This window comes from Balaenoptera ricei, chromosome 15, assembly GCF_028023285.1.
Source record: "Balaenoptera ricei isolate mBalRic1 chromosome 15, mBalRic1.hap2, whole genome shotgun sequence".
Classification (NCBI taxonomy): Eukaryota; Metazoa; Chordata; class Mammalia; order Artiodactyla; family Balaenopteridae; genus Balaenoptera; species Balaenoptera ricei.
In genome coordinates, this window is record NC_082653.1 from 11544377 (window position 1) to 11568588 (window position 24212).

The 24212-nt window shown below is 54.3% G+C and overlaps 1 non-coding gene across 1 annotated transcript; it reads left to right on the forward strand.

Moving 5' to 3' along the window:
- The first annotated feature begins 15073 nt into the window (after positions 1-15073).
- Positions 15074-15146, forward strand: TRNAG-UCC (transfer RNA glycine (anticodon UCC)). The gene has a single exon. It is a non-coding gene; the product is annotated as a tRNA-Gly (tRNA).
- The last annotated feature ends 9066 nt before the right edge of the window (positions 15147-24212 follow it).

Here is a 24212-nt window from a genome sequence, read left to right on the forward strand (position 1 = left end):
GCCACCAGGGAAGCCCCGCTGCTGTGTTTTAGAGCTGTTGGCACATTGGCTGCAGGTGGCCTTGGAAGAGGGGACGTCTTTGCACTTAGTGCCAGCCTCGCTGCTGCTGGCCCTGGCACAGTGAACAGGAAGGCACTGGCCATATCTTTGGGGTTCCGGCACGTGTCTGATGAAGGTGCTCCTCGGTGCTGGGGATGTGGGCTGAGTGAATGCCAGATCTTTTTTTTTTAATTGGAGTATAGTTGATGTACAGTATTATTAATATATTAATTTTAGGTGTAATCTTTCTGATAACAGATTTTTATGTGAAATCTCCCAACATTAGTGTGTCAAACTGATACACTTTTTTCATTCCCACGTAGAACAGTACATCGCAGCTTGCAGGCCACAGTTGAGGCCTCCAAACATAAGGCTCCATCACCAGCTGTATCTTGTCCTCCCAAGATTGTCATCTTGGTGGCCTTTGACCTCTGGGAGGCCTGCAGTCCTGGAAGCTTTGCCCAGGGACATGCAGTGGGTCCCCAGAGCGTGGGCAGCACTACCTGTGGCCCAGGTGGAAGGTGCCAAGTAACGCTGGGCTGCCGCCAGATCCCCGGGAAACAGACCCACATTTCATTGAGTCTGAGATGCCGTCCGCTGTGAGATGCACCATTATTTTATGTACTACCAAAAAAAAAAAAATGCTGCCAATCATAAGGGTAAGACGCTACTGATCGTAAGGAACGTCCCAGTTCCAGAAATGTTAAGATGTAAAAGTGTCCATTTTAGATTTGGCGAGAAGTAGGGTGTCTTGTCAGTTGTGATAAGGACAGAGGTGGCAGCCGCCCTGGCAGTGAAGGACGGAGACCACATCACATTCCCTGCTAAAAAAAATTAACATGCCCCTTACACTATGATGAGAAATCTGAGCTGGAGACCCCATTTTTATTTTTACTAAAGAGAGACTACATGAACCTAGACAGTACTTCAAACAACACAAGGGAATAGAATGGAAGATGAAGTTCCCGCCGCTTCTGACCCATCCTCTCAAGGCGAAGCCCTGAGTGTTTGGGTCCCTCTGAGGTCAAGCAGCATGTGCAAGCCGTGCCCCCCTCCGCCTCTCCTCACCCACTGTATTTTGTCGTTGTTGTTAATGTAACTGGGAATGTGACCTCCACTTTGCTCTTCCTCCAGACCTTTTTCTCCCTAACAGAACCTCTCAAGGCCACTGCAGAGCAGCGTCTAGGGAACCGCCCTGTAGTTCTGAACAGCTGCTGAGCGCCCAGTACACAGTGTGCCATCCCCAGTGACCAGGGCCTTACTGCTGACGCTGAGGTCGTCTCTGACGTTTTGCTGCTGCTCACCAGCCTCAGGGCACGTGTGTGCATACATCAGTGGAGTAAAGTCCCAGAAGTGGACTTCTCCATCCAAGGACATGGACATTTTTAATTTTGTCATTTTCGAGTTGCCTCCAAACTAAGAAGTACCAGCTTACCCTCCCACCAACAATGTAGGACAGGTTACTTCTCCCTTTCTCTATGCTCATACTTCTTCGCCAGCCCATCTTTGAGCTGAACATGCGATTTCAATTTCATGTGCATTTTCTTATGTGTGAGGCTGTCTTAAGTTGAAAAGTCCTTTTTTCCCTCTCATCTTTGTTACTTTTCCCTCCTGATTTGTAAGAGTGCCTTCCATACAGGAGTTCTCGCTGTCCGAGACGGTCATTTGAAGCATACACAGATGGCTCTTGTGTGGCTTGGCAGGGTCAGCCGATGGGTGGCCACCTTCACCAGCCACGTAGGACCCTGTGGTACAGTAGCTCAGATCAGAAACCCTTCCCTGTGGTCAGTTGGGGACGTTTTCAGTCCCTCCTCGAGGCCTGTCCACTCCAGCGTCCCATGGATGAGTAGGGTTGAAGGTAGGCACCCGGCCAGCAGAGTGGTTTCCTGACACCACCCAGAGCTGCCTGGGTGACATTGGTGCGTGTTCTGTGTTCTGATGTGTACTGCCCCCAGCAGGGCTTTGAAAAGTGCAGACCATGGGCCAACTAAGTTGGCCAGTGCACTAAGTTGATACTTGAGAAACCTCTTGCTTCCAAAAGCCAGTTCTCATGTCTACCACCATCTTCCTGGCCCAAGTCCCCGTCACCTCCCTGGGCTCTCAGATCTGTCCCCATCCCCCACGGGCCACTTCCCACACATAGTGAAACGTGGCAACCTCACCCCCATCTGTTCCCTCCGCCTAGGATGTTCTTCCCTCTCCGCTCTGTGGGGCTGACTCCCATCACTCGGAATGCAGGCCATGCATATCCTCCTGAGAGAGGCTGGGCCCCATCTAAAGTAGCCACGCCCAGTCTCTCTGTCCTCACTGCCTGATTGTGTTTCGTTCCTGGCAGTTATTAATATCTAACAAGCTGATTTATTGGGTTAGTTATTCCTCTTTCCCTCACCGGAATGGGCATCATGCAGGTAGCTGCCTCATCTGGCTTATCCACGGCTCTGTCTTCAGTGCCAGGGCAGTGCCTGGGACGAAGTCGGAATGTGTTCAGTGAGCACGTGAATTATTCTCCAGGGCGGGGCCTCGGCCTTCCTCTCCAGGCCATCGGCAGTGATGAGGGAAGGGTCCCGGTGGGCCACCATGTACTCACTAAGTGGACTGTGGGGTATACAAACAGGTGGACTGGCTAAGGAGTGTGGCAGTTTGAAGACACGAGTGAGTGAACGGAAGTGAGATCTTCACGGAATCTCTCTAACTCAGGGGATCTCAGCGCATGACCCGGAGTCAAGTGCGCCAACCCCAGCTCTGCCTACGGGCTGTGTGGCCCTGAGCAGGTTCCTTAGCCTCTCTGTATCCACTTCACAGGATTTTTTTTTTTTTCTGGCCGCGCCCCGCGGCATGCGGGGTCTTAATTCCCCTCACGGAGGAGTCCCAACCCCTGGACCGCCAGGGAACTCCCAGCAGGATGGTTCTAATAATTACGTGAGGTCTTACGTGTACAGAGATTCTCGCAGTCCTTGGCACACCGCAAACCCTTTAAGCTACTGTTAAATCACCCCGTTCCACCGAAGAGAAACTCCCCAGGTCTCCCGGCGCCGTGGTTCTCGGTTCGGGCTCAGGTCAGCGCGCCCGCTCTGAACCAGCAGACGGCGCTCGCGCGCTGCAGACTGATGCGCCGGCTTGGAGGGGTTGGGCAGGGCTGGAGTGGAAGAGGGGACAGATGTGGCCTCTGGGCAAGGAGGCACCACTTCTGAGCTGGCTCTCAGGCGTCTGGATGTGTGCATTTGGCGCAGGGGGAGCCTGCAAGAGACCCGGGGAGGGGGTGCACAACCACCGCCCAACCCCATACCTACCTGGAGGACCCAGTGCACCCGCGTTACCAGCCCACAGTTTACCCAGGTTGAGCTAAGGTCCAGAAGACTGTCGCCAATGTCGCCCAGCCTGGGTGTTCATGATGGGGTCCTGCAGCGATGCCAAGGCGGTCTCTGGCTTCAAGGGTCGCCAACAAATGCTTCAGGGGCCTGATGAGGGCTGCTACAAACTGGGAAACTGAACTTTTTGCCTCAGGAAGGAGGGCTCAGGATGGCCACAACTTTCAGTTTTTTGAGAGAGAAGCCAGACATCAAGATTTAGTAAAATATCTCAATTTTTATGGTGTCAATCAATGGATCAAAGGCTTTTTAAATTTTAATCACCAGTTACTACCTCCAAGCTACCTTTTAACTCTCCCTTGGAGAAAGACATTTTGAGACAAAACCACGTCCCCTCCTTTCTTCACCTGCCCACCCTATCCCCCTCCTTCAGGCCTCAGTTTACAGGTCACCTCCTACATATGGGTTAGGAGCCAAACCCTATCCCCGAGCTTTCCCAGTGGAACTTTCATCCACTGATTTGTTCGTTCATTCATTCATTTATTCAACAAACATTTATTGAGCATTTTCTGTGTGCTGATCTCTGTACTGGAGTCACAGCAGAGAACAAAAACCAAAAGTCCCTGTCTTTTGAGCTGACATTGGAATAGAAGAGACAAAGTGAATTCGCAATGTCATTTCAAAGCATGAAGCACGTACCTGAAATACCCCAGTAAGAGCACGGGATGGGAGGGCAGCACTGGGCAGGGAGGGCCTTTCTGAGGAGGTAACTCCAAATGTGCAGAGGAGATTCTGTGCCCAGAATCTGGCAGGGTGGACAGTTCCCGGTGAAGGGAACCACAAGAGCAAGGGCCCTGGGGTGGGAAGATGCATGTCACCCCAGGATGGATCAGTGGACACATGGCTGTGCTGTGCCAGGCCCTGTGCTGGGCACTGGGGAGGCAACACCTGATGAATGAATAAACAGACCCAGGGCTTGCCCAAATCCAGCTGCCTCTGCTCTGGTTTCAGCAGCTTGGTCACAGGCCTCTCCCCATACACTCTGGCCTCATACACAGCCTGGCTGGAAATTTTCCAGTCCCATCGCTGGCTGGAAAGGCCCTTGCACAGCCCCAGATATCACCCCCCTAATCTGGCTTGAGCCCACTTTTTTTGTGGCCTAAACACTGGGCCAGAGTCCACGTGGCTTATCCAGGGGTGTGGGGTGGAGAGGGAAGCTGAGCTGATATCTGACTTCCCTGGGCCGGGGTGGGCAGGAGGTTCCAGGAATATCAGGCCTTTCCTCCGAGGAAGGCAGTGATCTGGGGGCTACAGAAGCCCCCACCCCACCTTTGCCCTGGGCTGGGGTCCAGCCTGGATGAAATGAGATCTTTCTTAAAGGGTGACAAGGTTGGCACATCCAGTCATGAACAGCACACAGAGTGAGGACACATCTGTCTTGTCTGTCTGACTCTTGCTCATCCAACAAATATTGTGAGGGCATCCTCTGTGCCAGGCACTGGGGATGCAGAAATGGACAGGACAGAAAAGTCTCTGCCGTCATTTCAGGCATGGGAGACAGAGAGTAAAGAAATAATGAATAAACAAGATAATTTCACAACTGGATCAGGACAATAAGAACAGTACAGTGATGGAATTCCCTGGCGGTCCAGTGGTTAGGACTCGGCACTTTCACTGCCGGGCCTGGGTTCGATCTCTGGTTGGGGAACTAAGATCCCACAAGCCGAGCGGTGTGGCCAAAAGAAAAGAAAAAAGAACAGTACAGTGAGCTGATGTGGTAGAGAGGAGAAACCGTGGGAGCTGCTTTACATGGGTGGTCAGAGATGACCTCTAAGGAATGACATCTGAGCTGAGTGCTCATTGGAGAAAGAATTGGCAGAGGGAGCAGCTGGTGCAAAGGTCCTGAGGCAGGCATGAGCTCGGTGGGAGAAAGGAACATCAAGGAGGTCACTGTGGCTGGAGCAGAGTATGTGAGCGTGTCGGCGGTAGGAGTGAGGAGGGTGAGATGGGGGCAGACCCCTCAGACCCTCAAGGAGAGCTGTGATGGGAAGAATGATAGTGGCCTCCTCATGGGGTGACGTGAGGGTTAAATGAGACAGTACAAGAAAGTGTCTAAAACACAATATGAGCGATTATTATTACTATTATTATCAATCACCAACATCCTCCCCAGGTCTGGGCCTTGGGACCATCCTAAGAAGGGCTGTCCAATCTTTCAGGTTCTATCTGTGGCTTGTAGCATAGCGGTCGCCCCTGTTGGCCCAGTTGCCCCCACCAGGGCCTGGGGGATGGGAATGAACACTGCCCGGCACGAAGTGATGGCTCAGCCAGCTCCAGGTGTCCCTGAGGGGCACCCCAGCTTAGAGCAGTGGTCTCCCCTCCCAAGGAGCCATACCCTGGCTGCCATGCCCCAGCCATTCACAATTTGGGGGTATCTCCCCGAGCCTGGTCTAAATCCTAGTACCCCTGGGTCACCCTGAGCTGATGATCTGACCTTTCTGAGCCTCAGGCGGGGCCACCACCTGCCCAGGCCAGCCCTGCGCCCCACCCTCAGCCCCCGCAGTGGCTCCGGCGCCCAAGCCATGGGTTCTTTGGAATGTGATTATTTTTCTTCCCAGATAATTCAGGCCAGAAGACGGGGCTGGCCACTTCCGGCCACACTGTTCTCACTGCCTTCCTGACCTTTCTCACTCCACAAACTTGACACTGTGGTCAGAAGCCTAAAGCCAGACCCAGGAGCCCCCATGCCTCCCCCTCTTGCCCAGGACCCTGATCAGCACCCAGCTCTGGGAATCTGACTGTAAACACCCAGGACCCTCAGCTGCCCCTTTCTTACAAACCCCACCTGAGAACATGCTTACCCAGCCATGGATGTCAGGGAGCACTGCACTCTACAGTTTACAGGGCGATTCCAAACCATAGAGCTCCCTGGAGCTTCCCAGTTAACCCAGGGGCACTTCAGCATCCACGCTTCCACATTCATTCATTCAACAAGTATTTAATGAGCACCTACTGTGTGCCCAGTGGATACAGCAGGGAGAAGAACAGGCAGAAACACGTGCCCTCATGAAGTTGACATTCTGGGTGTGGTAATGGTGTACGGAGCAGGGAGAAACAATAAACAAGTGAAAATTCAATTATGTAGAATATTGGTTGGTGATCAATTCTATGGAGGAAACTAAAGCAGGGTGGGGAGCGCTGGTGATAGGAGTAGGGCAGGGAAGCCCTGATATTTGAGAAGGTGGTATTTGAATACAGACTTGAAAAAAGTAGGGAATTGAATCATGTGGACACCGGGGGGGAAGAATCTTTCTGGCAGAAGAAACAGCCAGTGCAAAGGCCCTGAGGCAGAAGCATGCCTTATTTATTGGAGAAACAGCCAGGAGGCCAGTGTGGCTGTAACAGAATGAGTGAGGGGGAGGAGGGAGAGGATGAGGTCCAGGAGACAAGGGACAGATCATGCAGGGCATTGTAAAGATTCACCTTTTCCTCTGAGGGAGATGGGAGCTGTGTAGAGGAGAAACAGAAGTGACTCGGGTTTTCACGGAGTCCCTCTTGCTGCAGGCCGTGGGGCAAGGGTGGAACAGGGGACCAGGGAAGAGATAGAGACAGACCCCAGGTAGGGAGGTAGGGAGGAGAGGATGGGACCACCCTGGGCATTCCCAGGAGAGCAAGTAAGAAGTGGGTGGATGCTGACACTGTGTGTCATTGATTAGAGGATGTGTGTTTTTTTCACATGGTGTCTCCACTGACCCCATCCTTCCCAAAGGCCCTGAGGTGGTGGGAGAGGCTAACAATGCTGGGTGACCTTGGGCTGTTTGCTGGCCCCTGAGCCTCAGTCCCCTCCGCCTGACCACAGGCCATGACTCAGAGCCCTGAGTCCCCCCCAAAAACCCAGCCCCTGGAGGAATACTTTAACCCCCCTGCTCACTCCCAGCCCAGGACCGGATCCATTAGGCTGACGTCCTGTGACATTTTTACCCAAGGCCAGTGCTTCCTGTGAAACTATAGATATGTGACCCTCAAGCCTGGCAGGGCAGTGACCCTGGGGGGCTCTGAGCCAGGCCCAGGGAGGCAGACACCAGCCAGGCAGGGCTGGATCTGCAAGGGCTGTGTGTGGTGGTCTCTGCACCCACCACAGCTCTGTTCAGATTAATCACAAAAGTGGCACCCGTGACTGGACACTTGGTACAGCCAAGCACCTTCCTGGCCCGAGTTCCTGGAGGCCAGCACGGCCCTGGTGCGGGAGGAGGGGGGTGGGCAGGGACCCGGAGGCTCAGAGAGGGATGCCATTGGCCCAAGACACACAGCTGGTAGGTGGATGATGGGGGCTCGAATGGGCGTCTGAGCAACTCAGGATTATCTGCTCCATGGCCGGGCTGCAAGTCAGTTGCAGCTGCTGCAGTCCTGACCCCTGGGGGGCCCTAGAGACGGGTGCAGGGGTCCTTGAATCTGAGGAGCAGCCAGGAATGCCGTGTGTGTGTGTGTGTGTGTGTGTGTGTGTGTGTGTGTGTGTGAGAATGTAGGAAAAAAAATCCAGAAGGAAACCCTCTAGTATTTTAACACCCTCACTCCAGCCAGTTCTCCACCAGGGGCTGCCCCCTCCCTGGGACACTTGGCAGTGTCTGGAGACATTTTGGTTGTCACAACTGTAGGGGTGCTACTGGCATCCGATGGGTAGGGACCAGCGGTGCTAACCATCCTACAGGGCACAGGGCACCGCCAGACCAGAGAGCCAGCCAATCCACAATGTCAGTGGTACCAGGGCGGAGAAACGCTGCTCCAGCCTGTGTGAACACTGCGGGTGGCGGGTGTGTTTCTTCCCTTTAGCTTGTCCTATTCCTTAAAGAGAAGTGATTAAGAGTATGGACTGTGCAGCCAGGACTGGGGTTTATATCGCATCTCCCCAGCTGTGTACCCCTGGGCAAGTGTCTTTATCTCCCTGATCACTAGCTGTGCCGTGGGGAGCACACCCACCTCCAGCGGCTGTGGGAAGATTCAGTGAGACGATGTCTGTGAAGGGGCTGGCTCAGTAGACCCTCACTTCAGGAGAAGTTAATGTTTGTGTCGTTAGGAAAAAATAATAATAACATGCCCAGGGGCTGGGCCAGCATGTCACATAAAGTCACTCGGGTCGCCCTGACCCAACGCTTTGAGGGAAGGATCGTTTTTTATCCCTGATTTGGCAAATGAAGAAATTGAGGGGGCTTCCCTGGTGGTGCAGTGGTTAAGAATCCGCCTGCCAATGCAGGGGACACGAGTTCGAGCCCTGATCCGGGAAGATCCCACATGCCGCGGAGCAACTAAGCCCATGCGCCACAACTACTGAGCCTGCACTCTAGAGCCCGTGAGCCACAACTACTGAGCCCGCATGCCACAACTACTGAAGCTTGCACGCCCAGAGCCCGTGCTCTGCAACAAGAGAAGCCACCGCAATGAGAAGCCCGTGCACCGCAACGAAGAGTAGCCCCCGCTTGCAGCAACCAGAGAAAGCCCATGCGCAGCAAGGAAGACCCAACACAGCCATAAATAAATAAATAAATAAATAAATAAATAAATAAATAAAAAGAAATTGAGGTACAGAGAGGTTAGGCAATTTGCCTGATGTCACACAGTAAGCGGCAGAGCAGGGACTGGAACGCTCGCTTCAGGACCCAAGTCCCCACCTGCCAACCACTGGCTCTCTCACTGCCTCTAACATCAAGTAAACGGGATTTTTCAGTTGAGTTTTCCTAATTGTCTTCTCTCGAACTTGGGATGATTAAGTCTTCGTTGGAATTCAGATCACTGCTAAAATGACAGGCGCCCCTTGTATCTGGCCACTACCCTCCTGCCTGGGCCCTAGACACCCTGCTTTATGGTGGATCCCAAGAGAAGGGCCAAGACCCCTGGGAATTTCACGCCCCCTCCTGTCCTGAGCCGACTTCAAAACCCTCCTTGTTGTGAGCCCTGCTTTGATTTCAGGCATTTTATGGGCATGAAATCCAAGCCTTGGTCCTTCTGAAGATATGGTGTTCCTCGGGGGTGTGGTGGTCTTGTAGGGCTGTTGGACAGGCCACGGGGCAGGGCTTGGGCTTTGAAAGGATCTGAGGGAAAGTCTAATCCCGCCTTTAGGATCTGGGGCCATGTTCTGGGAGAGCAGGACCACAGGCGCACTCCTCTTAGCGAGCACCTATGGGCCAGGTGCCCTGCCAGCCTGGGGCGGGCTTCATCTCATGCACTCTCCATAGCGGTTTCCACGAAGCCCGTGACGTTCCCCCAATTACAGATGGGGAAACTGAGGCTCAGGGAAGAGCAGCCACTCAACCATCACTCAGCACAGAGCCAGGTTCTAGGCTCTTTCCCTTGCATCCCGCCACCTCCCTCATTCCAGAGGCCACAGTGAGAGGGACTAAGGGCAGACAGGTGGAGAAATTCCCTCCCAGCGTCCTAGGCTCTGGGCTCTAACGGAAGGTGCTGAGAGTTATTTGGGTGGACAGTCTGCGGAGTGTCCAGGAAGTGGGGACAAGCGCTGGCTGCAGCATATCTGAAAGGCATCAGCATCACGGGTGGTGAGGTACCCAGAACCTCAGCCCCCGGTGTCCAAGCTGGGTGTGGACATGAGTTTCTGGGGATGGGGCGGGGGGTGGCACCTGCAGAAACTGATTTCCTTGTCACTTTAGCTGGATGACTTCAACGTCTCCTCACACCCACTCCCTCACTGGCTGGATGGCCTCTAGCTCCCTCCACCCCGAAATCCAAGCAGGCACCCCAGTCTGCAAACCCAGTCATAAAGGATGAAGGCAAACAGCCATCTGGCCACACCCGACTGGCCCTGGACCGCCCACCAAAGCTGAGCTGCTCGTGGCTCATCCTTCTGTTCACTTGATCATCCATACAAGGAACCTGTATGTATTTCCTGCAGCTGCCATAACAAATTGTTACAAACTTGGTGGCTTGAAACAAGAGAAATATATCCTCCCATGGTTCTGGAAAATTCCAAAATCAACGTGTCAGCAGGGCCATGCCCCCTCTGAAGGCTCTAGGAAAGAAACTTCCCCTGCTGTTCCAGCTCATGGGGGCTCCCAGCGTTCCTTGGCCTGCAGACGCGGCCCTCCAGTCTTGGCCTCCATCTTCACGTGGCCTTCTGTGTGTCTGTGTCCTCTTCTCATAAGGACACAAGTTGCTGGCCTAAGGGCCCCCCAGTCCAGTATGATCTCATTTTAAGATCCTGGACTAATGATATCTGCAAAGATCCTGTTTCCAAATATGGTCACATACTGAGCTTCCGGGTGGACGTGAATTTGGGAGGGACACTATTCAACTCACTACAAGCGCCTACTGTGTGCTCCAGGCCCTGGGGACAGAGTAGTGAACCAGACAGGGCAGGCTCAGGCCTCATGGAGTTCCAGTTCAGAGGTGGGCTGGGGAGAGACAGAAACAGATAATTACAGAAATATTGGCGCAGTAAACTCCACCAGGAAATATTGGACTCGGGACACGCATGGCCAGAGGTGGAGCCTTCGGCTGGGCTGGGGCCAGACCGTCAGCATCCCCCCAGCCGACTGGCTGCATCCCCCAGGTCTGTGCAGTGGCCTTCCTCCCCCTTCTTAGTCCCCTCATACTCGACCTGGGGCCTCAGCTCAGGACTCACCTCCTGGGAGCCTCCTTGACCCCACAGGTGCTCACTCTGGGCGCCCAAGGACCCCTAAACTTCTGCCCAGCATCAGTAGGTGGTAAGGTTGTGTTTTTTTAACTTGGGATTCTTCAAGTCTATTTATTTACAAAAAGAATGCTTTCTGTAAAAAAATAATAATAATAATTGAAAGCATTGATAGAAAAATGCAGTGACTTTCTCCCCTCCATAAGTCCGCTGTCTGGAAATTATCTGGTAGATGCACTCAGCATAGTCAATGGTACACAGTACACTCCATAATGTTTGAATACATGGATGGCCAATGCTAGGCCCTGGAGACAGTGAGATGATTAAGTGACCGCCCCTGGCCCCCAGGAATTCACTGGGGTACAATCTCTATGCTGCCCAGTCTAGACTGGGGCATACAGTTGGTGCTCCATGAATGCTGGTGGTGGCTGGGGAGTTGCTTGTGGGGTCCCCTCCATCTTTGCTGCTGTCCCTGGCGAGGGGACCCCTTAGTGCAATCAGGGCGAGGTGTGGCTGCAGGGATGTGGGAAATTCCAGCCCATGGCCTCAGGGAATTTCTTTCTGGGCCTCCACTCCTCCAGGGGCCAGCTTTCAGCATCCGGGTCTTCTGTCCACAGCTGCTGCCCAGACATCAGGAACTTGCAAGGTAGGGTCCACTGGTCAATCCATGAGCACTTATTGAGCACCTACTGTGAGCTGGAGGCCATGTTACTTGCTCAGTGGCAAATAAGACCAGCCCTGTCTCTCCCTCATGGAGCTTGTGTTCTAGGTTGGGGGACAGACACAGACAAATCAGTAAGATATTGGGACCCAGTGCCAGGGAGAAAGAAGGCAGAAGGGTTCAGGGAGCGGCAGATATTAAATAAGGAGATCAGAGCAGCCTCCTGGAGGAGGTGACATTCGACAGAGAGTCAGAAGGGGAGGAGGGAAAGTTAGATGTCTGGGAAAGAACATTTGGGAAAAGCAGAGGAAAGGCCTGTGGTGTGAGGTTGCCTTCAGGTCCAAGGAAGAGGGAGGAGCTGATGTGGCTGGAGCTAAGGGTGGGAGGGCGGGAGGGCGGGAGGGAAGGGAGGCGATGGAGTATGTCCCATGGGGCCTTGTGGCCGCTGAGAGGACTCTGGCTGTTCTCTGGATGAGGTGGGTGGGAGCCATGGAAGGTAAGAGCACAGAACAGACTTGATCTGGATCTCACACAGGGTCCTCATCCTCAGCCCTATTAATGTTGGGGTCAGATCGTTCTCAGTCGTGGGGCTGTCCAGGCACTGGAGGACGGTTTGGCAGCCCCCTGGCCTCCACCCTCCAGATGCCACTAGCATCCCCTCTGCCGGCTGTAACAACCAAAATGTCCCCAGACATGACCACACGTCCCCCGGGGGTGGGGGGCAAATCGCCCTGTTAGCCTGCAAGGAGAGATTATCAGGGAGCGAGGCGGGAAGTGAGGAGACCTGTGAGGGAGGGTCTGCGACAGTCCAGCCAGGGAAGCTGGTGGTGGGTGTTGGGGAGAAGCCGTTGGCTCTGGATCTAGTTTGAAGCAGGAGCAGACAGGAGGTGCTGACAGGTTGGATGGGGGTTTTCTGGCTGAGCCACTGGGTCCAGGAAGCACGGAGGCGGGAGCTGTGTGATCTGTGTCGGGTGGGAATGGAGCTGGGTCTGGACGTGTGGGTCCTGGGAGTCATCGGGCTGCGGGCCTTGGTGGAGCAGGAATAAAATACCAGAGCTCACTGAGGGGGAGGGTCAATGAGAAAGTCCTGGATTCGGGGAGTTCCCTGGTGGTCCAGTGGTTAGGACTCTGTCCTTCCACTGCAGGGGGCACGGGTTCGATCCTTGGTCGGGGAACTAAGATCCTGCATGCCTTGAGGTGCAGCCAAAAAAAAAAAAAATCCGAATATAAAGAAAGTCCTGGATTTGGCTGCACGGGTGCGGGGAGAACTTGTCACAGCCTCCCCTTACGAAGCACTTTATGCTGGGCCACCCCTTACCCACGTGATCTCATCTGATTCTCACAGCAGCCTTTCAAGGCTGGAGCCCTTGGTAGCCCCAGTTACAGATGAGAACGCAGGGGCCCAGAGAGGCTGATTGACTTGCCTGAGGTCACACAGCAAGTCAGGCATAGGGATGGAGAGGAAGCCAGCCCACCCCGAGGCCCAAACCCTGGTCTGCATCCAGCCCCTGGTGGCGGGCTGGGTGGGGGCGGGGGTGGCTGTCGAGGGGAGGGAGGCTTTATTTTCTAACTTTGCGGTTTTCTTTATTTTCTAAAGTTTCTGCAGTGAACATGTTTCTCTTTTGCATTCAAAGGGAAACAAAACCAAGAAAGGGGTGTTTTGACTTGTCTTTTTTTAGGAGAGATTCCTTGTGAGGTTGTTCCCCCGCTCACCCCGCAGAACAGCTGACTGGCTCTGGGTCTCAGTTTCCTGTCGGCAGCATCGCTGGTGGGCTGACACAAGGAAACAAACTTCAGGGAGGGCAAATTAGCGTGACTCTCAGAAGAGTAAATAGGACTCCTCTGAGATTCTTCTAAGAGCTGATCATCTAGAAAATACTTGCCTAAAAAAAAAAAACGAAATTCTTGCCTAAGTCCCCAAAGACATGGATGGGGGTGGGGTCCACCTCAGCATGGTCTGTGGTAGCAAAAACAGGCAACAACCTAAAAGTTCATCAAGGGGAGCCTGGAGAATAAGCTGAGGTGCCTTCCCATGGTGGAATACTACACAGCTGTGAAAAAGAACAAAGTTGCAGGGAGGTGCCCAGGATATATTGTGAAGAGCCTGGTGCTGTACAATGTATATCTTGATACTATTTGTAAAACAAAAACAACATAGGAAAACAACATAGGAACGAGAAGAGATGTGGATTTGTTTGTGGATTCTCAGACAACCCCTGGAAAGTACTGGAAGACACTCTTAACAGGGGCAGGGCTAAGGGTCAGAAGCAGGAAGAAGTCTTGGTTTTTTCTTTCTTTTTTTTTCCTCCAGTTATTATTATTTATTATTTCAAAATAGTTCAGGCCAACAAAGAAAACATAAAGACTAACACCCTCACCACACAACCCAAGAGAGACACTGTGGAGAGAACTGCACCCCAGTAACCGCTCCCAGTTACTTTCCTCCCGGCTCACAGGAACTGCTGTTCTGAACCTGCAATTAATCCTTCCCACGAGTGTCTTCACTTTGCTATGCACTTAGCACCCCTTGAATTTTAACTGAGTTTTGTACTTTGTTTTCTGTGTGGGTTACCTTTCCCCTCAGGGATGTAGAAAATTAATTTAAAAGAAGTTTTCTTGCATTGTCACCCCTCCAGATTGCTCCTGGAGCTTCGGTTTCCTGGAACAGAGGGCTGCACCCCTCGTCTGGGCCCCTAGAGGCCCCGAGCAGAGCAGAGGAGCTGGCGGTGGAGCAGATCAAGTCCTGGGCACAGCAGCTCCAGCTCACTCGCCGGGCTTCTGCAGGCCCGGGGCGTGGAGCCAGCAGGCTGGAGCCAGGCGGCCTCCCGGGCCTCCTCACAGCCGCTTTTGATAAAGCCCCTCTGTGCACAGGGTGGGGGGGGCCCGGCCGGCTGGAGCCAGCTCACATCTGGAGGCCAGCACAGGCCTGGGGCAGCCGGCGCGGCTGACAGCGGCGCCACCCCGAGCCACACGCCCGGCACTGGGTAAACAGCCCCGCGCCCACCCAGCAGCTCACCTTTCGCCCACAAGGCTGCCTTTCTTCTCGGACCCAGGACGAGGCCACCACGAACATTCCTCCCGGCACAGGGCAGAACGGGCCGCTGACCTCGAGGCTGGGCCGAAATCTGAATCCAGGTGCCGGGCAATGGAGATGGGGGGAGGGGGGAGCGTGGGAAAGCACCTACTATGTGCGGGGCACTGAACTCATTGTAGGCTTACTGCTGCCCTGGGAGGGGAAACAGGTGGCTGAGAGTGTGTGTAGTGGAGCTAGAAGACCTGGGTTCAAATCCCAGCTCCAGCTGTGTGACCTTGGGCAAGGCACTCAACCTCTCTGAGCCTCTGTTTTGTCCTCTGTAAAATGGAAATTACAATAGTCCCTCCCTCAGCAGGTTATGTGAATATTAAAGAAGTTACCCTGGGAATTCCCTAGTGGTCCAGTGGTTAGGACTCTGCGCTTCCATTGCAGGGGGCCCAGGTTCGATCCCTGGTCAGGGAACTAAGATCCTGCATGCTGCATGGCACGGCCAAAAAATTAAATTAAATTTTATAAAAGGGAAGTTACCCTCAGTCAATTGCTCAGAAGAGTGCCTGGCTTATAAATGCTTGATACTATGACTTCTCAGTCACTCATTCAACAAAGCTGAACTCAGGGTGTTCTGTGCTGGGTATGAGGGTTAAGATGGTGAAAAACGGGGGATTCAGCCCTCACTCAAGGAGCTGCGTCCCTGCTCAGCTGTCGAGGCTACCGCCCAGCCACCCAAGGGACATCCAGGGCCAGCCTGGGCTCCAGGCCAGGGCTCCACACTCCTTTCCCTAGGGATCACAACCCATTACCTGCCTGGGGGCAGCAGGCCGGGGTCCTCACCTCATGTGCCAAGAGGTTGGTGAGTGGCGGCAGGAAGCAGCCACATTACCTGACTTCAGACCAGGTGAAGCCTCTCCAGTCACACCGAGTTCTGCATTTCCCTGGCAGTGAGGCCCTCCCCGTGTCCTGCTGCCTCCATGACAGGGCGGGGACAACAGCACGGGTACCTCCTGACCCTCCATGTCCTCATCTGCCAGAGGGGCAATAGCACAGGTACCAGTCATGGCGTGGAGCTGGGGAGGCTCTGTGAGTGAGGCCACGGGAAGGGCACAAAGCCTGACACAAAGGAAGAGGTCTGAGTGGAAGCCAGGGTGGCTTCCTAGAGGAGGCTATCGTTCCCCCCGGGGGGGTGGGGGGGGGCGGGGGCGGGGAAGGAGAAGCAGGAATCAAAGGAGGCTCAGGGAGCGAGAAAGACAGAACTGAGCACCTGCAACGTACACAGCCCGCACTGCCCAGAAGTTCACGAGAGCCAGGTCACTGTTCCAGCAATCGGCAAGGTCTGTGCTCTAGCCATCCTCATTTCACAGATGAAGAAACTGAGGCCCAGAAAGCAAAACTAACTTATTCCCTCAGGGACTAAAAGCCAGAGTAGAATTTGAACCCAAGAGGCCATAATGCCTCCCTCCCTCCTGCTCTCCTTCCTCCCTTCCTTCCTTGGGTCTTTACTGCGCCCCCAACTGTGTGCTGGATTCACAGACACAAGCAAACCCAGGGTCAACCCTCAGGAGCCCCCGCCTCACATCTCTGTCAACCACCAACCTGGAACCGTCCCTTGCCCCTTCTGGGCCTCGGTTTCTCTCCTCCGAGCAATGGGTTCAACTGCTACAGCCCCTTCTGGCCCAGCATCCTGACTCAGGGCAGTGGGGATGAGCGGCAGCCAAGGCCGGCTGGTGGGGGCCTCCCTGCCCCAACCAGGCAGGGTGGGGGTCCTCCACCTGCTGCCACCCCCCAGTCCCCCGTGAACCTGCTCGCCAGGCTGGAGCCAGCCGCCATCTGGAGCGACGGGCTGTTTATGGAGGCAGGCGGCGGCGGCCCTGGCCCTGACCCCGCCAATCTGGAAGCGATTAGCGGCCCAGGCTGGGGAGTATTCAGAGTTCCCATCAGTGGGTCGGGAGCCCCCCCAACCCCACACCCTGCACCACCCGGAGCCAAGGCCGCTCTGGGGGTCTCCGAGGAGCCCCCTTTCTTGCAGGGCACTCCAGCTCGTACCTGCTCCAGGGCCTAGAGCTCTGAAAACCGGCAGCGGGGAGGCTGGGCCACACACAGGCCAGGATGCGGGGGTGGATGGAGAGGGTGGGCGGGGGGAGAGCTGGGGCCTTCCTGGAGGAAACCTCGAGCAGAATTGCTTTCTGGCATGTTTGGTTTTGAATATATATACAAGTGCACAGAGGAAACACACACACAGCTCAAACAGCACAGAGGGTGTAAAAAGCATAGAGCGAAAAGTCAGTGTCCCTCCCCTCCTCCCCGCAGGTCCCCACTCCCCAACCAGACAAATCGAATGTTTTCAGTGTCTAGGAGCTCCTTCTGAGGTGGTGTGAGCGTCTACACACACATCTATCTAGTTATTCTTCTTGCCTTTTTCTGCAACCGGCAGCCCACTTTACGTTCTGTCCTGCCACTTCTCCCTTGGATTAATCCATATTTCTACCACTACTGCTGCAAATAATCATAATGTTAATATGATTGCTGATTAATAATGGCAGCAGGGCTTCCCTGGTGGCGCAGTGGTTAAGAATCCGCCTGCCAGTGCAGGGGACACGGGTTCGAGCCCTGGTCCGGGAAGATCCCACATGCCGCGGAGCAACTAAGCCCGTGCGCCACAACTACTGAACCTGCGCTCTAGAGCCCGCGAACCACAACTACTGAAACTCGTGCGCCTGGAGCCCGTGCTCCGCAACAAGAGAAGCCACCGCAATGCGAAGCCCGTGCACGGCAATGAAGAGTAGCCCCTGCTCGTCGCAACTAGAGAAAGCCTACATGCAGCAACGAAGACCCAGCACAGCCAAAAAATAAATTAATAATAATAATAATAATAATAATAATAATAATAATGGCAGCAAAGGTTTCTAGAGGACTTATTATGTGCTGGGCACAGTTCCAGGTACTTTACATGGATTAATTAATGAATCATAAGAGTGAAGTGCTCCTATTGGGAAGTTCTATCACTCTCATCATCCCCATTTTGTAGATGGGGAAACTGAGGCACAGAACGGCAAGGCACCTGCCCAGTGACACACAGCAGTGACTGGCAGAGCAGGGATTCAGGCCCAGGCAGTCGGGCTCCCAGGTCTGTGCTCCGAAACCCTTCACCGTCCAGCCTCTCCCGAGGCTCCAAAATAGTCCGCTGTCTGGATGGATCTGGTGGTTTTGACGGGGCCTTGGGTGATGCACCATTGGGTTGTTTCCATCTTGGGCTGGTGTTAAATGTGCCGTGAACACCCTTGTGTGAGGTCATGCCACATGGAACTGGGGGGAGGTCCATTCTCAGAAGGGCCTGGCCAGTCACAGGGGTGAGCAGTGCAAGGGCGGAGGGCCACTGCCCAATTGTCTTCTGTGGCGGACGGAGGTGATGCTGACCCCTGATCCAGTTCCCTGGAAGAAGGGAGGAAGCCTCAGCTGCCACATCCTGGGCCTGTTTCCAGGGAAACCCAGGCCCCACCCGGCACATCCAGGGTTCCTTGGTCTGCATGAAGCCTGCCCTCCTGTTCTCCTCTGATGGGTGGACAGGACTCCAGGCTCCCTTCCAGTCTTCCCACCTCCAGCCTCACCCCTCCAGTCCCAGCTCCATGCTGCAGCTGGAGCAAACCTTGTAAAACCTAAATCAAGTCAGGCCTCCTCCAGCTCAACCCCCATCACCCTCCCTTTCCCTCCCCTCCATCCAGGCCAAGCCACAGGTAGGTCCCCAAATTGCCATGCCCACTCACCCGCAGGCTTTTGCACAGGCCGGTCCCTGCCCCTGGGATAGCCTCCTCACCCTTCATCTGGCTAACTTTCTCCTCATCCTTCTGGTCTGAGCTCACAGCCTTCCCCAAACCCCGAGACTGAGGTAGGCAGGGCCTCCCCTGATCCCTGCTGCCCGGGCCCCTGTGAATCTTCGCTTGAATCACACTGTTGTCTGATGGCTGTCTCTCCTGACAGAATATCAGCTCCAGGAAGACAGAGATTTTTACATGTTTTATTCGTTTCGGTATCCCCAGAGCCTAGAGCAGAGACTGGAGCACAGTAGGTGCTCAAAATATTTGTTGAAAGTGTGAAGGTATGAATGAATGAATGAGTCAGTGGGGAGCAATCTGTCAGCAGAATGCCTGTCCTGAAGTGAGTGGGGTCCAGGCCTAACCCTGAGCGGAGGGGGAGGGGAGTACAGCTGGGAGGGGAGGAAATAAAGAAGGGTTTATAAAGCACCTACACTACTCGGCACTTTCTCATTCCTTGGGCCTGCAAGACTCATCATACAGATGAGGAGACAGCCCCCTTCATTCGCTCCACAAACCCATCCTTCAGTCTCCAGACCCTGGGCTGTCACCCTCTGCAGGGTGACAGCAGAGAACAAGCCAGGCACAGGCTCTGGTTTTTCAAAGCTGGTGGGAAAGGCAAACCCAACAGGAAGTGGAACAGAATGAACCAGAATTAGTGCCTGGGCACCTGAGCGACACCACTCCAGAGCCAGCCGCTGATGTGAACCCTGGCACCACCCGAAGTGACCTTGACACAAGTGACGGCTCTCTGTCCCCTCTTCTGGGTGTTCAATGACAATAATGATCATAGCCAGCACTTACGTGGCGCTTCCTGTGTGCCAGGCCCTCTTCTGAGCACTTTACGCAGATGGCTTGTTTATTCTCACCAGTCCTCCGAGGGAGGGACTGTTAGCTTTCCCATCTTACACGTGAGGAAACCAAGGCCCAGAGAGGTTAAGTGACTTGCCCAGGGACACACAGAGGTAGGCCCAGGAAGGTAACATTGTGAAGTCACACACAGGGTCACAGATGTCAAATTCAGGATGAAGTCACCTTTGGAGGGAGGGTGGGGTCTCCCACGGTCTCTGCATGTTTCATTTCTCTCTTGGAGGTGGGAATGTGGCTGCTCATGCATTATTTCTGGACTTTTTCCGCAAGCAATCCGCAACAGCACGTAGCCACACAGCCACATTACGTAGAGTGACTAACAGTGGACACGGGGCTGACCTTTGACCCAGCTCTGTCTGACTCGGGGCTGAAACCAGCCTGGGTGAGGGGGCCCCTCCCAGCCCCCCTCAGCCTCTGGGCCCTCCAGGCTCTCAGTGACGCAGCTGTGGTGGCGTTTGGCAACCCGAGCTGCCCGCAGTTACGACAGCCCCAGCATCTGCCAGCAGGGGCGGGGTGGGGGGAGCCCCAAGCCTACCCCTGCCTCTGCCAGTTCGGTTGACCCCTCCTCCCAGCAGCCCCTCTCCTGGCTCCACCTTTCCTCACAGTCTTCACCAGCTGATATCACAATTGCTGACAGCGACCTGAAAGTCAGCGAGCGCCTTGAGGGCAGGACACCTGTCTGTGCTGTCACCACTCTCTCCCCAGAACCAGCATACAGCTGGCCCTCAATAAGTACTTGCTGAACAAACAAATGCAAAACTGGATAAATGAATTGCAACCCCTCCCTCCCTTTCTTCTTTCCTTCCTTCCTGCCTTCTTTCCACAGATAGTTATTGAGCACCTACTATGTGCCAGGCTCTGTACTAGGCACTGGGAGACACAATGGTGAATGGAACAGGCAGAGATCTCTGTCCTCGAGGAGCTGATGTTCTAAAGAGGATGCTGGGACTTCCCTGGCAGTCCAGTGGTTAAGACTCCACACTTCCAATGCAGGGGGCGCGGGTTTGATCCCTGGTTGGGGAACTAAAATCCCACGTGCTGCGTGGCGTGGCCAAAAAAAAAGAAAAAAAATTTAAAAATATATAGAGGATGCTAGTCACCAACGCAGTCATCCTGCAAACAAAGTGCAGAACTGCAGCTGGAGAAGGCGCAGGGGGATGAGGCTCTGGGTGCCGTGGGCACCTGTAGCAAGTGGCTGGACCTCTGGGGGGTGGGAGTGTCTCCTGGTGGAGGTGTGACCCTGCAGCGGCTCATTGGGCAACGCGAAGTTTGCATCTCCTCAGGAGGCTCAGCGAGGACAGCTGTGGGAGTGAGTGGGACACACGTTATACAAGAGGAAACCCTGGGGCGCTGACCCTGCCCTCCCATCCCGGAAGGGTCTCTGAGGAAGTGACGCCCTGAACACAGAGCCGGATCCGTGGCGACCGCGAAGAATCTTCCCTTCCCGGCAGAGGCACCAGCCATGCAAAGGCAGGAAGGCTGCCACACCCCTAGGAAGCTGGAGGCTTTGCACGGGATGCCCCCCTCTGGCCTGGCTTTCTCCTTTTGTGGAAAGGGAACAGTCCCCCGTCCACCCCCACAAGCAGGGATGCTGGTAGGTTCTCTGGGAGCCATTTACGGGCTGGGCAAGGCACTTGATCTAAATCCTACAGGGTGAGTTGTTTTCTCCCTGTCTTACCCGCTAAGCTGTGAGCCCTGTGGGAGAGGGCCCAGCACAGCCTGCACACAGTAGGTGCTCAGGGTGTGTCTGTGGATTAAATGAGCCAGTGAGTCTCAGATTCCTCATCTGTGTGATGGGGTAATGCTGGTGTGGCCAGGGGGAAGGAATGAACTTCTCTTTACAGCTTGTATTGTTTCCTCTCCCCAGTTCCTGGTGGCAGGTCAGGCCTCTGTGGACCCCCTCGAGTCCTGGAAGATGACCGTGTCTGCGGGCTTGGGGAGACGGAGATGAGAGTGTAGACTGAACAGCTCTCCAACTCCAGACTTTGAGGCAGGATCCTGAGGTACTTAGAAGGAAATGACAAGCAGCCTCATTTACAATTGAAGGAAACTGAGGTACAACAACAAAATAATAAAATCTAATGCTTACTGAGCTCTTACTCCAAGCCAGGCACAGTGCTAAGCCCTTTGACCCAAGTTCTTTCATTTAATCCTCCCAACGATCATCACTGTCGGAAGCTAATACCGTGACCCCTATTTTACAAGTGTGGAAATGAAGACTCGGGAAGTAAGTCAAGACCATGCCTCCTGTTAATGGGGGATCTGGGATGAGCATGCAGATCTGGCTTCAGAACCCAGAATCATAAACCTGGCACTTCCTGAGGGGAGGTGGGGGTAGGAGGGAAGGGATGGGGGACACCTGGGAGAGATGGACGATAAGCCCTTGTCTGGGGGCTAAGGGCAGTGGAATAAATAATTGCAAGAGTGAGGGAACCAGGGTCAGTTCCATGTTCTTCCTACCCTGAATGGCCCAGGGCAGTTTGGAGAACCCCAATTCTAGCCCACCCCAGCAACCTAGAATTTACTCTGCTTCGTTCATTCATTTATTCATTCATTCAATCATTCAGTCAACAGAAAACAAAATACAGGATGACACAGATCAAACATATCCCTGTAAACAATAAATGTAAATGGGTTGAATGGGTCTATTAAAAAACAAAGACTCTTATATTAGATCAAAAATCAAAATCTCTTCATTTATTCATGGGCCAAATATTTATTAAATGCCTAAAAGATTCAAGGTCCTGTTTTAGATTCTAATGATAGAACGTAAAAATAAAATTTCTGTTAAAGAAGGAAAAACACTGGGAAAAGGAGATCCAGGGAGAGAGATCTGAAGGTGCAAAAACTGTGAGGCTGCAATGAGTTGGAGGATGGAGGAGCCGAAAAGGGGCCGGTGTGGTTGGAGAAGAGCACTAGTGAGCAAGCGTGGTGGGGTGAGGCAGGCAAGGCCTGCCAGGTCAGGTCCGGAGAGCAGAGGCAGCACCAAGGGCGGCCGAGATGCAGAGGAGCCGGGTCCTGCTTACCTAGAGCTGTGGGGCAGTGACTGCTCCTCACTCTCCCGGCAACCCCACCTGGGACTCTTGACCCTTCCCCCACTGAATACAGCCAAGATGACCTCGCCCAGCCTCCTCCCCGGGAAGAAGACTTACCATGAATTGAAGGCCTACTGGGTGCCAGGCTCTGCCATGGGTGGTTTACGTGCTTAATTAGCTCACTAAGTCCTGCCATCAGGTTAGTTTTCTCCCATTCTGCAGAAGAAAAAACTAAGCCTCAGAGAGGTAGAGTGACCTGCCTGAAGCCACACAGCCAGACAATAGCAGGCCTGAAGTTTGAACTTGGAGTATCCAACACTATGGTGTGCCTTCTTGGCGCTGCATAGCTGCCTCGCAGGAAATGGCAGTGGAGAGGTCTCAGCTGGCTGTGTCCTCACGTGGGTCCCCTGACCTCTACGACTTCAATTCTCCATCTGGGAACCCGCATGCCAGGTCAGTGTCGAGACCCGGATGACTCCCTCCCTCCGGGATGTGGAGTTCCAATGTGCTGAGCTGGCGCTTCTGATTCCACCCCCACAATGACTCCATTTGACAGAGGAGGAAACTGAGGCTCAGAGGGGGAAGTGACTCTTCAGGGTCACAGCCTTGGGACTCCCGAGGGCCTGGGACTTTTGCTGAGTCTGTTCATTGGATGATAAGAATGGGGACCCCCCCCCCAAGGATGCAGAGACTTTGGGATGGGATGGAAGGACAGGAACAAGGACACACAGGCAATAAGGGAGAGCAGGCCTGGAACCCAGGACACCAGCTCCCAGCCTCTGCCCCTCACTGCATCCTGGGGAAGGCGGGGGCCTGGCCCCTGGGTCCGGATTATTTCCTGAGGAGGGGGAGGGGCCACGGGAAGTCTCCCCGCATCACCCCACTCAGGTCCTGCCCAAACAGGAAATGCCAGGCAGTCCCCCCACCCACACCCCAGGGCCGTGGGAAAGCTTTGCCTGGGATCCAGTGCTTCCAGCTCTGGCCCAGCCTCACTGGGGATCTAGACCCTAACAGGGCCTGCGTGACCTTGGACAAGGTCCTTCCCCTCTCGGGACCTCAGTCTCCCGCTCTGTAGTCACAGAACTCTGCCACCTCCCGGCTGTATGACCTCAGACAGGTGGTTGTGCCCTTCTGAAGCTCAGCTCCCTCTTCTGTAAAGTAGGGGACAGTACACACAGAGTGTGCTCCACCCACGAGCCATTATCACCCCAGGCAAGGGTGTGACAGGGGAGGCCTTTGGAAAGATCCCTATGGCCCTCTGGGAAAGATGAGGAGCTTCCTTGGACTCAGGACCACACCAGGTACCTCTCTGCACCTCACTTTCCCAATTTGTAGAAGAGGCAGAGCCATGGCACAGGCTGAATCACAGGGATTGAATGCCAGGAAGGGGGGGCAGGGGGGAGGGGGCGGTTTCAGGCCACAGGGGAAGGTGGAATGAGACAGATTCAGGAGAGGTGCAGATGCCGGCTTTGGGAAGCCTGGAGAATGTGGCCTCCTGATTATTTACTGCTCTTTCCCAGTGAGAAAAGGCAGCCAGAATAGTGGAGGATGGGATGGGGGACAGGGCTGGACCCCATTTCTTGGGGACTTGCAGAGCTCTAATAGGGGGCAGGGTGGGAAGGGAAACAGGCCTGGAGCAGGGTGGCTCTGTTGCTCCTCCTGGTCCTTCCAGGCAGGAAGCAGGTGCTCCCAGCTGCCAGGCCATGGATGCGTAGTTCCCAGAGCCTCCTTCTCAGCAAACCATGACTCCATGGAGTCAGTTGAGGCTGGCAGCTCAGAGAGGCACAGCAACTTACCCTAGGTCACACAGTAGAGTT